The sequence below is a fragment of the Podarcis tiliguerta genome (assembly GCF_965153285.1).
Source record: "Podarcis tiliguerta genome assembly, chromosome: 1".
Lineage (NCBI taxonomy): Eukaryota > Metazoa > Chordata > Lepidosauria > Squamata > Lacertidae > Podarcis > Podarcis tiliguerta.
The window spans coordinates 66,529,892-66,544,396 of NC_139534.1; the positions used below are offsets into that span (position 1 = coordinate 66,529,892).

The following is a 14,505-nucleotide window of genomic DNA, read 5'->3' on the forward strand; positions in this document are numbered from 1 at the left end:
ATGTTGGTTTACTGATGCAATATCAAGCTGTGATCAATGTGGTTATTGGGTGCTGATAACAGAGACAGTAATTTGTGCAGAACATTTTGGGCTCCACATGTTTTGAATTCAGTGTGCTGCCTTTGAGCAGAAAGGATGGAGGGGGCCTGCGCCACACGAGGTGCTAACAAGTCTAATGCAGCAGGTTTTGGGGGCAATGGACTTAGTCCAAGCACCGCACCAGATTATTTGTTTTAATTGATTTAAAAATTGTCTTTTAAAATTATTGTAGCCTGCTGAAGGGCAGGTAAGAAATTAATAAAAATCACCAACACTCTGCTTCAAAGCGTCTTAATCTGGCTAATAGAAGCCTTGTACCCAGCATTGCATTCTAAGACAAAAAAATTCAGGGCAGTTTTGAAAGCGGTACTCAAGGCCAAAATGTCAGTGTGAGGTATTTCTTTAGGTTCTTAATTCTAGGTGTACATTCCTTGAAGGTAGTTCCTGTGAAGTCTTATCTGGTTCCCATTGGAATCTATGCCTTGTCTCAGTGTTAGGCTCTAATGGCATTTTATCAGATCACTTCCAACATATTAAAAACAAACTGTTAAACACTCTCCTGCAAGTGCATACCAGAAATTTGTTGTGTTCCTCCAGATATGCCGGAACATCTCACATTATAGACAAGTGCACCTGGCTTTTTATGCCACCTCCTTCATAAGTGACAGCTCAGAATTTTCCTTTCCCCCCCCGGTACTCTTCCTCACACATATTCTCACTTTGGAATGTTCGTGAGATCTTAAATACTAAAATGCAAATGTTGCCATAGGAACGTTGTCGCTTTTAGAAAGGATAATTATGATGTGTCGGAGTACCAAATAAATCTGTTCTGTCAGCAGGCTGGCATGAGGAGCAGATGAAGGCATTCATCTGTGAGTCAGTAAGGTCCATTTATTTATGGAAACGAATGCATCAACAGTGTGAGATGTGATTTGTAATTTAAGGAAGGAATGAAGAATTGCCTCTGAACTAATCAGTGCCTTGCCACCTGTAGAGATTGGGGGGGGGGGACTCACCAAGTGTTGTCGTTAAGGGTTCTTTCCAGGATCAAATAACATTCCACAATATGCCAGTAAAATAAAGAGAGGTGGAAGAGTAGATAAGATACCTGGGTGTTGTTCATATTGATGTTCTCCGTTTCCAAATAATTGACATCACCAGTGGTTATTAATTTTTGTTCTGTAACTTGAGAACAACTGTTCCGACTTGCTTGTTCTTGGTGAACTATACAGAAACTTTGCAAGTCAATTTATGTATTTATTGTTCAAAAGGTTTATGTTAAACTGCTTTATGTTTACAATCCTCCCCCAGAAAAAAAACAACCCAAGAGGTTGAGTCCAGTGAAATGCTAACCTCTGAGAGCACCAGTTATAGGGTGGAATGCATTTCATGCCTGTCACCCCCAGTTGTTTTATTAAAGATGTCTAAGAATGGAATGGATCGCCGAAGAATTGATGCTTTTGAATTATGGTGCTGGAGGAGACTCTTGAGAGTCCCATGGACTGCAAGAAGATCAAACCTATCCATTCTTAAGGAAATCAGCCCTGAGTGCTCACTGGAAGGACAGATCATGAAGCTGAGGCTCCAGTACTTTGGCCACCTCATGAGAAGAGAAGACTTCCTGGAAAAGACCCTGATGTTGGGAAAGATTGAGGGCACAAGGAGAAGGGGACGGCAGAGGACGAGATGGTTGGACAGTGTTCTCAAAGCTACTAACATGAGTTTGATCAAACTGGGAGGCAGTGGAAGACAGGAGTGCCAGGCGTGCTCTGGTCCATGGGTTCACGAAGAGTCGGACACGACTAAACGACTAAACAACAACAAAGAATGGAATCCTTCCTTTCATTGAGATTTATATGATGGTCCACAACACAAGGTTCACCATGTTGTTGGCCTGCTTCATCAAGAACGAGTCCTGCTGGATGAACCCAAAGGTCCATCTTCTCCAGGAATTTTTTTCCAACAACGGCCAATCAAATGACTCCAGGAAGCTCACAAGGAAGGCATGATGGCAATAACCCATTCTACTAGCTCAATATACTAGAGCTAGCACATTGCATCATACATGGCATGGGGGTCTGTGAGCACAATTGTACTAAAAATGTGCATTTGGGGGGCTTTTATCATTTTTAGCAATTTTAAATGGCTTAAGAACATAAAAGCAAGCTACATTTTTATTAGGATTATGTTTACAGCTCTGCATACCCTACATGATGCAATACTAGCTCCAATGAAATTAAAATTTGGGGACTTTTAAAAGAGTGTCCATTATAAATGCCTGATTCCAACAAAGAACCTCACTTGCTAGCATCAAAACACACAAGTTAAGTAACTCTCTCCTCAGCTCCTAAATGGCATGAGCATTCATTAACAGAGCTCCAGCTTCCTCTTTTCCTAATGCTCTCATTCATTAATGAATGCTATGGTTCTCTTAATTGTGTTTGTGCTGTCTTGGATCATTATAGGGTCACTCAATTGAATTCTTCCCATGAGCATATCCGAGCTATTGTAGCTCATTCCACAACATGGTCATTACTGGAGGAAGCAGAACGTGTCATTTCTGAGAACAACGTCCCTTAATTTAGATTAATTTTCAGCTATCCAAGGGAAGAGCTTGAATATGTGTCTGCTATACTGCACTGATTTTCATCCATTATTCTACAAGGAAGAGAATTAATATATTTTTGTGTGCCTCCCTACCTAAATATCATCATGGGAAAATGATCCCTGCTGACTTACTGAAATGTAGCATGTTTGACACTAGCTCAGAGATTCCAGTGACCACAACAACCTAAATCATGAATAAAGGATCTGTGGCCCTCCACAACTCCCAGCGTTCCTCACTATTGGCCATGCTCTCTGGGGCTGATGGGAGTTGGAGTCTGGAGGGCCATTCATTCTCCAGTAGTGACCTAAATCTTGGCTTCAGAGTCAGGATAGTGGTGTAAATGTTGGGGTGTAAGAAGTTGACGAGGGATGCGGGTGGCGCTGTGGGTTAAACCACAGAGCCTAGGACTTGCTGATCAGAAGGTCGGTGGTTCGAATCCCTGTGACGGGGTGAGCTCCCGTTGCTCGGTCCCTGCTCCTGCCAACCTAGCAGTTCGAAAGCACGTCAAAGTTCAAGTAGATCAATAGGCACCACTCCGGCGGGAAGGTAAACAGCGTTTCGGTGCGTTGCTCTGGTTCACCATAAGCGGCTTAGTCATGGTGGCCACATGACCTGGAAGCTGTACACCGGCTCCCTCTGCCAATAAAGCAAGATGAGCGCCGCAACCCCAGAGTCGGCCACGACTGGACCTAATGGTCAGGGATCCCTTTACCTTTACCAGGGATCCCTTTAAGAAGTTGACGAGCCATAGGGATGCTTGCACATTCCCATCTGCTTTGGATTTAACTCCTGCGCTGTGTTGCCTTTTGCATACTTTCTCCACGCACACTACAGTTAATTTTTACTATTACCTCTACTTCCACTCATAAACAAGGACAGCTCCGATGGTTGTGGTTGTAGCCCCTAAGGTTCATCCCAAATGCTCTGCCATTTCCTGAGATACCCAACCTACTACTGCCCATCCACACCTGCCTACTGCGTTTGGAGCTGCTCACACAAGTCTGGGTGATCAACCGGTGTTGGTGGTTTGTGAGATGTGCTCAAGACATCTGGGTGGGACCCTCTACCAAAATATCTAACATTAACAGCTTTTTGATTTCAGTAGTGGAGGGTTTGGCTTTGAGTCATGACATATCATGGGTACTCAAGAGCGAAAAGTCCCTGATCAGTCATTTCGACCACCCTTTCATATTTCGCTCCCAGCTTCATATTTTGGTGACATCTAAAAAGAGAAAATGAGGGAGCTCTTACTCAGGGGTCAGCAAACTTTTTCAGCAGGGGGCCGGTCCACTATCCCTCAGAACTTGTGGGGGGATGGACTATATTTTGAAGAAGAAAAAAATGACCGCATTCCTATGCCCCACAAATAACCCAGAAATGCATTTTAAATAAAAGAACACATTCTACTCATGTAAAAACACGCTAATTCCTGGACCATCTGCGGGCCGGATTTAGAAGGCTATTGGGCCAGATCCAGCCCCCGGGCCTTAGTTTGTCTACCCATGCTCTTATTGTTTGAAATCACCAATGTACAGCTCTAGGATTTTCAGTTCCTTTATGTTCATTGGACACTCTTTTGCTCTCTTCTTTTTTCAAATTCAAGACTGAGTAATTATTTTTGTCTAACTAAAAACAGAGAATGTTTTTTACTGCCCTTCCAATGAAGTACCTTCCTGCAATTGAGTGATTTTTTTCAGGGAACATCCAAGTGGCAAAGGATTTTACCTACTGGGGCCTTAGTTCAGGGGTAGAACATTTGCTTTGCATGTAGAAGCTCTCAGGTTTGATCAATGGCATCCCCAGGTAGGACTGATATGTTCCCAGTCTGACTTGATCTAGACCAGGGGTAGTCAACCTTTTTATACCTACTGCCCACTAATGCATCTTTCTTGATGGTAAAATTTCCTTACCGCCCACCAGTGCTCAATGGAAGGAGGATTCAGCTTGTGCCATAGAACCCCCTACCGCTCACCTAGAATCCTGAAATGCCCACTAGTGGGCGGTAGGGGCCATGTTGACAACCTCCTATCTCGATGGACCAATAGTCTCGCTTGGTATAAGGCTCCTGGGTTGCCAAGACAACTGGACAATGTTGTGCCTTCCCATACTGTGCTGCAAGGGAAGTTTTATAGCCTCTTGTAGTGCCATGTTGGAGAACAGGGAACATATACCCCTCAAGTGTCCCGCTTTTGAGTGGAGCATCCTGGAATTATAGAAACCATCCCTGCTTCTGATTGGATCTTGGGATGTCCCATTTTCTCTCTCGCAAGAGCGTGGCCCCAGAAGATGCTATCATATGAGTCACCTGACTCTCGCAAGGACACAGCCCCAAAAGATGCATGTTTTCAGGGATCACATACTTGCGTGATTCTCACAGGAGTGTGGCCACAAAAGATGCACATTTGGGGGGCAGGTCACACTCTTGTGTGAGTCACATGACTTGTGTGGGAGCACAGCTATGAAAGACGCACGTCCCAATTTTCCTTTGTGGCATGTTGGAGGGTATGGGAACATCATGTGATCACCGCAGCAGCATTAAGACACATCTGTTTTGTCATGTTATACTGAAAGAGACTATTGAACTATGCTCACAGCACAGGACGGGACAACAGGAAAGGTGGCTGTTCCTTGTATGACCATGGTTTTGGGGTTCTTCTGCTGTCTTCCTGAAAATTTACCTTTCCCCCCTTTCGTAATTGTTTCAGCATTGCTTATGAATGAATATTATTAAAATAAAAACATGAAGGTTTTCAAATAATGAGACTATGTAGATACTGTACCTTTAAAGCACATTTGAAGCCTCAAAGAATTCTGGGTACTGTAGTTTGCTAAGGGTTGCTGGGAATTGGAATGCTGTGAGGGGTAAACGACAGTGCCCAGAATTATTTGAAAACATTGAGTTCTGGACATTTCTCCTGCACAAAGTCCCATGGGATCCCATTGATTTCAACTAGCCTTCCATATAAGAAATTCCCACTGGTGCTTTAATAATTTTTTATTTTATTTTATCTTCTGAAATTTTTATAATCAACAAAATTTAACCTCCAAGCGGTTTACGTAGAATAATCTAAAATATTCATTTAGAAACACTGATGGAAGCAAACATCAGAAATAGACTTCTGAGTTTTCCCAGAAAAGTTGCTTCTGTGGTTATTCACCTTTCCGAGATCTCACCTGATCATGACTCAGAAGCCCAGATTGTAAAAAGGATTTCATTTCATTAGATGAAGCTCCCGGTTTAAACCTTAACAACATTAAGCTCTGGGTTGACATTTATAGGGATTCTGACTCACTAGATGAATTTCCTTTTTAAAAAGGAAAGCATATAAACTGTAAAGCAGTATGGTAAAAACTACCCTGAAGCAGTGATGGCTGACAATGATCAAGGAAAATAAGTAGAGAAGTCTGCTCAGTGTGAGCAGTTTGCTTTGTAGGAGCCCCATAGATTTCAGTTGTGTTTTTTCCATTTACACAAAACAGATCCAAACAGATTCTGTGAACCTAATTTTTGTTTTAATTTTTTTAATGAGAATGTACTGTGATTATAAGCTGCCTTGAACATTTTTTTAAAAAATGCAAAAGCAGCTGGTAAATGCTTTAAATAAATAAGTGTGCAAGCATGCATGCATTTCAGGCTGGAAACAAACGCACCAGTTATACAAGACTGACACTCCGGATGAGATTTTAGGTGAAGGGAGATTCAAAATCCCTCAGAATTCCTGCATTATTGTTATGATTTGCCTTATGATTTCCATTGGTTTTTATAGAAATTTAAGGTTTGTGGGTGGGACGACAGAAGATGCTCATGAAACTCATGCACTGAAACTGTCTTATATTCCGAGTCAGACACAGACTAGCATGTTTCAGATGAAGGTTTTCCCCAGCCCCAGCTGGGACACAAGGGATTGAACCTGGAATTTCTTGCCAAGAGGGTGCTCTACCACTGAGCTATGGACTTTACTCTCTCCAGGCATAAGGCACAAATAAACAAATCAATAAAGTATCGTGAACAAAGTACAATGTGAATCTATTCAGTGACATAAACCAGCTCTCTGCTAGTTGAGGAGATGCTCAACTAACTGGTGTTACAAAGGGAAAAGAAAGACACCAGGAATACCACTTGAGAAGATGCAGATGTTGTCAACAAAATGTTAGTTTGAAAGGTTAGTGTCCTAGCATCAGAGAGCTGGGAAGGATCAAACCTAGTGATCAAACCTGACCATGTTTTCTCTATAGGTTCATATGGTCAACATGGCATGATGAGGCAGTGTGGCCAGATAAATTTATAGCACATTGTGAAGATCATTCCTCCCCACTCCGCCTCCATTCACTTCCTGCTGCAATTCATAGGATTCTTTCTTAATGGAAACAAGTGACCATTTTATAGGGAAACGAGGATGCCAAAAAGCCTAATGCCATGCTTAGGGTTTGCTTAGAAACCTGATACATGGAATGCAGGTGCAGCCTGGAGGGCAGTAAATAAGTAGTTTTTAAGTGGTGGTTCTAGAGGCTGGTGACAGAGCCTTGGCAGAGGTGCCCTGCTAAGCTCTCAGACTGTATGTTCTGAAGGAATTTCCTCTTGGTTCTCTCTTGCTACTGGTACTTCCCATGCCTGCTGCTGAATCCTAAACCTCCCTCCACAATATACCGTATTTTTCCATGTATAAGAATCCCCCATGTATATGACGAGCCCTATTTTTTTAAACCCAAAATTAAGAAATTAAGTTGTTTAGCTTTGGGGGGCGGGGGAGAGGTCACTTCCGCCAATTGCTCACCCGCCTGCCTGCCACTGCTGATCGCACACCTCGCCACAGCCGCCAATTGTCTGCCCTATCGCTGCCACCAACAGCCCACTCACCCACTTGATACAGCCACCAATCACCTACCCAATTGCCGCAGCCACAGCCAATCGCCAGCAGGCCTTGCCGCAGCCACCAATCACCCGCCCAATCTCCTGCTTGCTGCTGCTGTTAATTGCATGTCCCCCCTCTGCATTCACTATCCATGTATAAGACGACACCCAATTTTTGCCCTTTTTTTAAATAGCAAAAAGCACCGTCTTCTACACGGAAAAATACAGTATAGGTGTGCAAATGCAAACATTTTTACAAAATCACTGAGAGTGCTCTATTTCCTCCCCAGAAAACAGATCCTTCAGAGGATGTGTGGAAGAGTCCAGTGCTTGGGGAAAAAAGAGGGAACTCATCCATAAAGGGGCAACCTTAGCCTTCTCACTGTGCAGATGAAATCCAGCTAAAAGGGAAAAGGGCTAGAAGCTGAAAACAGCAGGGGGTGGATCCTTAGACTGGTGCTCAAAAGTAGTTGCTTATAAGGAACACAGGAAGCTGTCAGACTCTTGATCCTTTGGGCTTGGTCCTTTGTCTTCTAAGACTGGGTGCCCCTCTCCAGAATTCAAGGATCTCCCCAAGCCCTTCCTAGAGAAGATGGGGATTGAACCTTGAACCTGAAACCTGGAGGCAAGCTGTTTTGCTATGGCCTTTCCCCAATTTTATTGTTGCAACAAAATTGCCCGAAGCGTTTCAATCATGTTTCAGCAATAATCTTCCTTGTGGCCCTGTAAATAACTAATGTAGGTGGGATAGACATGAAAAGGAATGCAAAATATGAAAACAAATCAGTAAATGTCTATACTCTGATCAGAAGATGTACCTGATTCTGCAAAGGTAAAAAACAACAACACAATATCCAGCCACTCTCCTTTGCACACGCACACCCAATCCACTGGTATCTTTGATATTTCTTGGCATGATGCATCCAGAATGTCACGGGACTTCTCAAGAGTGTCTGTGTGCAATGCACTGTTGTTTGTGTGTGCAAGGGTCATGTTCTTGGTATCGTTATGCCCCTCTTTCCATCCTGGTACCAGAGAAGCATGCATGATGCAGTCAAGGCACTTTTAAAGAGATACAGTGTTTAGGTACTTGTCAAACGGAGCTCCTCCATTAATTGTGCCTCCATTTGCAGCCTGAAGCTGAGGCTTCACCCTGCCTTCTGGCAGGGCTGCTCTTGGCAGTGTCTCCTGTGCTTCCCTGTACTTGTGTCTGCCATCTGAAGATGAACTCCATTTAAATTTCATTTTGCAGGGATAAGAGCTCAAGCACGCTCTCCAAATGAAGAGAAATGATCAATTAAAGCAATTACACTAACATATGCCATCTCGTGCTATTTCTGTAACAACACGGACTGGGAGACATTCTGCCAGTTGTGGGGGAGAGATTTAGAAATGGAAGGGAGAATTAATCACGCTGAAAATATTATTTCTGATGAGCAAGCTCTGCAGGGAACTGGGAAGCCACCTCTGCTGTGGGGCTTCATGGGGATAAGAGGGGGTGCAGATGATTGAATCGGGTGGAGCTGAAGCAGCAGCCAGCAGCCAGGTAGATGACACCCTGGGTCTTCTTCGCCGCCTCTATTGCATCTACAGAAAACAGAAGGAGGAGACTCTTTCAGGTGGTTCGCAATTTAGTGGAACCACCTGCTCCATCGGGGCCCAGTACAGGCCACAAGATCTCCTGCAATGATTATGCAAAGTTTTTTGCAGATAAAGTTGCTCAGATTCGGGAAGAGTTAGACTCCACCGTGGGAGCAGGGCCGGGGCGGGAGAGTGCTAGAGCATAGCGGTCAATGTTTCCCTTTTTTAAAGGGAAATTCCCTTATTCCGAATAGGATTCCTTGCAAGAAAATGGAAAAGTTGACAGCTACGGTGCTAGAGTCCTGTCTAGTCAAGTTGTGTGGGATCAATTCCACCTCTGAGGATGTGGACAGGCTGCTTGGATGAGTGAAACCAACTACCTGTCTCATTGATCCTTGCCCATCCTGGCTTATAAAAGCTAGCTGGGAAGGGCTGGGCAATGGGCTTCGCGGGGTGCTTCTCTCTGTGAGGGAGCCTTCCCAGACACGCTGAAAGAGGCGGTTATCAAATCGCTTCTTAAAAAACCATCTTTAGATGCAGCCAATATGGCCAATTATCACTCAGTGCTGACCTTTAAAGCCGTAAACGGCCTTGGCCCAGTATACCTGAAGGAGCGTCTCCACTCCCATCGTTCAGCCCGGGCACTGAGGTTCAGCACTGAGGGCCTTCTGGTGGTTCCCTCACTGTAACTGAGGTTACAGGGAACCAGGCAGAGGGCCTTCTCAATAGTAGCAACTGCCCTGTGGAACTCCCTCCCACCAGGTGTCAAAGAGAACAACAACTACCAGACTTTTAGAAGACATCTGAAGGCAGCCCTGTTTAGGGAAGCTTTTAATGTTTGACAGACTATTGTATTTTAATATTTAATATTTTGTTGGAAGATGCCCAGAGTGGCTGGGGAAATCCAGCCAGATGGGTGGGGTATAAATAATAAATTATTAAAAAATTACCATTATGAAACGAACCTCAAATGACTGGGCACTCTGCACTCCAGAAGAGCACAGACTCTTTCAGCTTGAAATATCTCATTGGCTTGTATCATCGGAGAGGAATCATCAAAAAATTCCTGCATTGCTAAATGGGATAAGGGATGAAGAGCAACAAATAATGGCTGCACATGGAAAGGAGCTTTGTTTGATACTGGTGTTGCAAAACTTTTAGTCTGCAAAACTGTTAGTAATGGAAAACCTACCCCTTTGCATGAATATTTTTCAAATGTTGATGCCAAGAATAAGAGCACAAGAACAGTAATGGCGAAAAGAAGCCTCAAATTCCTTATTAAGATATATCAATGGTCTTTTTGTGGGACTCAGCATTAGCTTCATATTTTAGAGTTCAGGGAATCACCTGATTTTCTTGGATTTATCTGTAGCAGGCCTAATTTTAGAAGGAAATATGTAAAGCAGCTGACATTTTCCAACATCATTACCATTACCAAAATCACCATTACACAAGAAGGAAGATTCACAGACTTGTCAAGGCCCCATCTTGGGGTAAAATCCTTTCTTGTCTATGACCTGTGGTCCTAGTTTAGATTTCACTTTCTCACATCCTGCCACAGGCCTGGAAGCTACTTTGGATTTCCCCGCACTCTTGTGGCATTCTCACAAGCAAGTCTGGGTTCTCCCACTGGGACCTAGTTCAGGTAGTTGTTACCACCTCTTTCTTTCTTTCTTTCTTTCTTTCTTTCTTTCTTTCTTTCTTTCTTTCTTTCTTTCTTTCTTCTGTGTGTGGATTCCTGGGGGATGGTCCCCATGAAAGCCAATAATAATTCTGGCATAAGCACATGGCCACCTTCCTCCTCCCAACACTTCTCTGTAAATGTATCATGTGTGTGTCACGCTTTGAGGAGTTACACAACTTACAGCCAGAAAGCTTTACACAGCCTAAGGAAAAAGAAATAAGATTCTTTAGAGTGCAAGCAGTAACTCTTCAGACTTGCTCTGCTTATTGTCCCAGACTTCCCTCCCTTTCAATAGAGATGGACTGGTCCTTTTGTGCCCCATCCATGTTCTTCCCCGAGGTGTTGCTGTTGAAAACAGAGTACAGTGGTACCTTGGTTCCCTAATGGCTTAGTTGTCGAACAAATCGTCTCCCAAACGCTGCAAACCTGGAAATAAGTGTTCTGGTTTTTGAATGTTTTTCGGAAGCCGAACATCCGATGCAGCTTCGCTTGAGTGCAGGAAGCTCCTGCAGCCAATCGGATGCCGTGCCTTGCTTTTCGAATGGTTTCAGGAGTCGAACAGACTCATGGAACAGATTAAGTTCGAGAACCAAGGTACGACTGTACTGGATTACATGGTCTACTCCAGCAGTTCTGTTTGTACCATCTGGTATTCAAATGTGCCCTGCCAACCAGAGACAATGAGGCATAACGGGATTGGGTCTCTGTTGCCTTGTGCTTCAGCCTCCCAGCAAACCCCAGCAGAAGGAAGGAGGAAGAGGCTGCTGATAAATCTGAGGCTATCAGATTTACTCAGAAGTTCAGAACAACCACGTTGCCCTCCCTCCCTCCCTCAAACTGCTTTGAAGGCTTGTTTTCTACCATTTTTCCCTACCATGCACCCTTTGTGAACATGTCCTTCCACCTGCTGCCTGTCTTGAATTCTTGTCTCTTAGCTTCTTTTGGCTGCCATAGGCTTCATTCCACCTAGAATTTAAGCTGGCCCACGCATCCATGTATGCATCACTTGTCACCTCTTATTTGCTTAGCATTTAGCAACTCTCAACCAATTGCATGTACTCCCTCTACTAAATAATATTAAGTTTGACTTGACATTGGCCAGGGGTGGTCCTACCGCTGGGTAGAGTGAGGCAAGCGCCTCAGGTGGCAGCAGTTGACAATCTCCCAGACATTCTTCTTGAGACCACTGGCCATTCCCCTCTGCTGGAGAGCAAATCTATGTACACCACAGGCCCATCACATACTTCCTGGCTGCCAAGTGCACTGGAAATCCCACTGCCAGTGTTGAAGTAAGATTCAACTGCCTGTCCAGTCATGTAATGGGAGAGGGGGCATCGTGTCCATTGTCCCAGGCTCTTTCATTAGAGGGTTGAGAGACCACAGGCCAAGTCCTCACACAGGCATGAAGTTTGAGCTTGGCTCAGTCACTGATTCCCATCCTAATGTACCTTACAGGGTTGTTGCAAGGATAACATGTGGTTGTGGAGAACCATGTAGACTACCTTAAGTTCCTTGGAGGATAAAGGTGAGACGGAAATGAAATACAACATGTTAAGACAAGCTGTATTTTTTTTAACCTCAAACCTACGTCTGCTGAATAGCTTGCTACTTTAAAAAAACAACAACATTTGCCTGGTTTTTATATAAAGTCGAACACATGGAGTGTTGTGGGGGAGCAAAATCTGCTTTGCCTCATCACACAGATCCTTTAAGCTGGTATCAGAGTAGGACTGGGGTGGGGAGGGGGGCTTTTTACGGCACTGAAGTACAGTAGTACCTTGGGTTACAGACGCTTCAGGTTACAGACGCTTCAGGTTACACACTCCGCTAACCCAGAAATAGTGCTTCAGGTTAAGAACTTTGCTTCAGGATAAGAACAGAAATCAGGTTCCGGTGGCGCGGCACCAGCAGGAGGCCCCATTAAGCTAAAGTGCTGCTTCAGGTTAAGAACAGTTTCAGGTTAAGAACGGACCTCCAGAACGAATTAAGTTCTTAACCTAAGGTACCACTGTATAGTGAGGTTTGTCTCTGAATACCAGTTGCTGGGAATCACACATGGAGAGAGTGCTGTTGCACTCATGTCCTACTTGTAGGCTTTCTATAGAATTCTGATTGGCTCTCAAATTTCAGTGGCACCATGTGCAATGCTAAAATTTGGTGCCCCCCATATCTCACACTCTGTTCTACAGCTGTCAAGGACTGGACTGAGGAGTAATGGTGGAATCCCCACACCTGCACCTCCCAGAGAAGAGGAAGACAGTATAGATTGACAACAGTGGTTTGCAGAAGGTCATGGCTCTGAGACAGAAGAGGGGCAAAGCTGGGAGAGAATGGGAGAAGAGGAGGGGGGGGAGCAGCAGGCTGACACGTTATCATTAGAAAGCATTCCAAACCCCGCTTTTCCCAGGACCCGGAGAACAGTGAAAGTGGTGGAGCAGAAAACTAAAAGGCAAATGGCCTTAAGCAGCCACCGGAAGGGTGCTATTGACAACTGAGAGGGAAGGGGGGCGGGGACATTACTTGGAGCAACGCCATTACCCCAAGAGGCGACATTTTTAAGCGTCTCTCTGTGAACATTGAATAAAAGACATTGGTAAGAGCTTCTTCTCTCTATTACCGGCAGCCTGCCGTGAGGGGGAGGGATCAGATTTCCTGAAGCCTGACAACAGCACTGTTGTGGCACCCCCTGCAACATGGGGCCCAGTGTGGCCAAACAGGCAGCGCTACCCTAAAACTGCCTCTGATTGGCTGGATTCAGCAGGGATGGGAGGGAGCAGATTTTTCTCTCCTCACCTGCATTCTTCTTTGAGATAAAAAGCACCTACACTTCTGTTTGATAGTTAAACAGGTGGGCAGATGCTGAATACACACACATGCCTAGTTGACCTGCTTAGGGTCCCTCCTTTCTGGGGATGGATTTGCAGATCTGAAGTCAGCATGCCAGCATGCCCAGCACAACATTGATCCGTCATTTGTCATTGCCTCAATAAAGTATGGTTTTAGCTCATTGTCAGTTGCTTACAAAAACAAGGATGAAACAGCTTGTATTTTCACGAGCAACTGTTGCTCTCTGCGGAGACCGATATGGATGCCAACCAACCAATAAGTTGCTCTCTTTATAAAATGCCTTTAAAAACTAACCGTGAAAGTGATATAAGGAGTTGTTCATGTCACCAGGCACCACAACATTATTGGCAGTGTATTTATTTATTTTATTTGTAGCTATTAATTTTCAGGGCTCAAGTCACTCCATTTTGAAGACAGAGACAGAAAGTGACATACACATCCATTAAAGAGCTCTCAAAAGAAACCTCCCAGAAATAAATGTACATGGCTACATTTATGGGGAGGTAGACAAAAATAAGATGGTGGGTCAGGGGAGGGAAATGAAGAAGATAAATCAACAACCCCATATGTCAATAACTCTTTGTATCCTGGATCATCTTTGTCCCCAGCATGGTCCTTTGGGGGAAGTTATGCCAGGAAGATCTCCAGCAGGTGTGGTTTTGTGTGGTGGGCTTCTGCCAGAAGGTGATATTTGCCCTGATGAGGCTCTTCTCAGCTTGTGGGAAGATGTGCCACATCTTAACACCTTCCAGCCCACCGGATTTGGGGTTTGGACCAGACCTTAAGAAAATAAATCAGCAAACCACATCCATGACCCCCAGAGAAACTCTGTGGATTATTATCCTACCTGAATATGATAAAGTGTAGTTTCATAAAGGTGTTGAGCTCAGGAAT

At 44.3% G+C, this 14,505-nt stretch overlaps 1 protein-coding gene across 1 annotated transcript in view; it reads right to left on the reverse strand.

Moving 5' to 3' along the window:
• RIC3 (RIC3 acetylcholine receptor chaperone) overlaps window positions 1-14,505 on the reverse strand; it is a 513,554-nt gene that overhangs the window by 178,604 nt on the left and 320,445 nt on the right. The window lies entirely within an intron of this gene.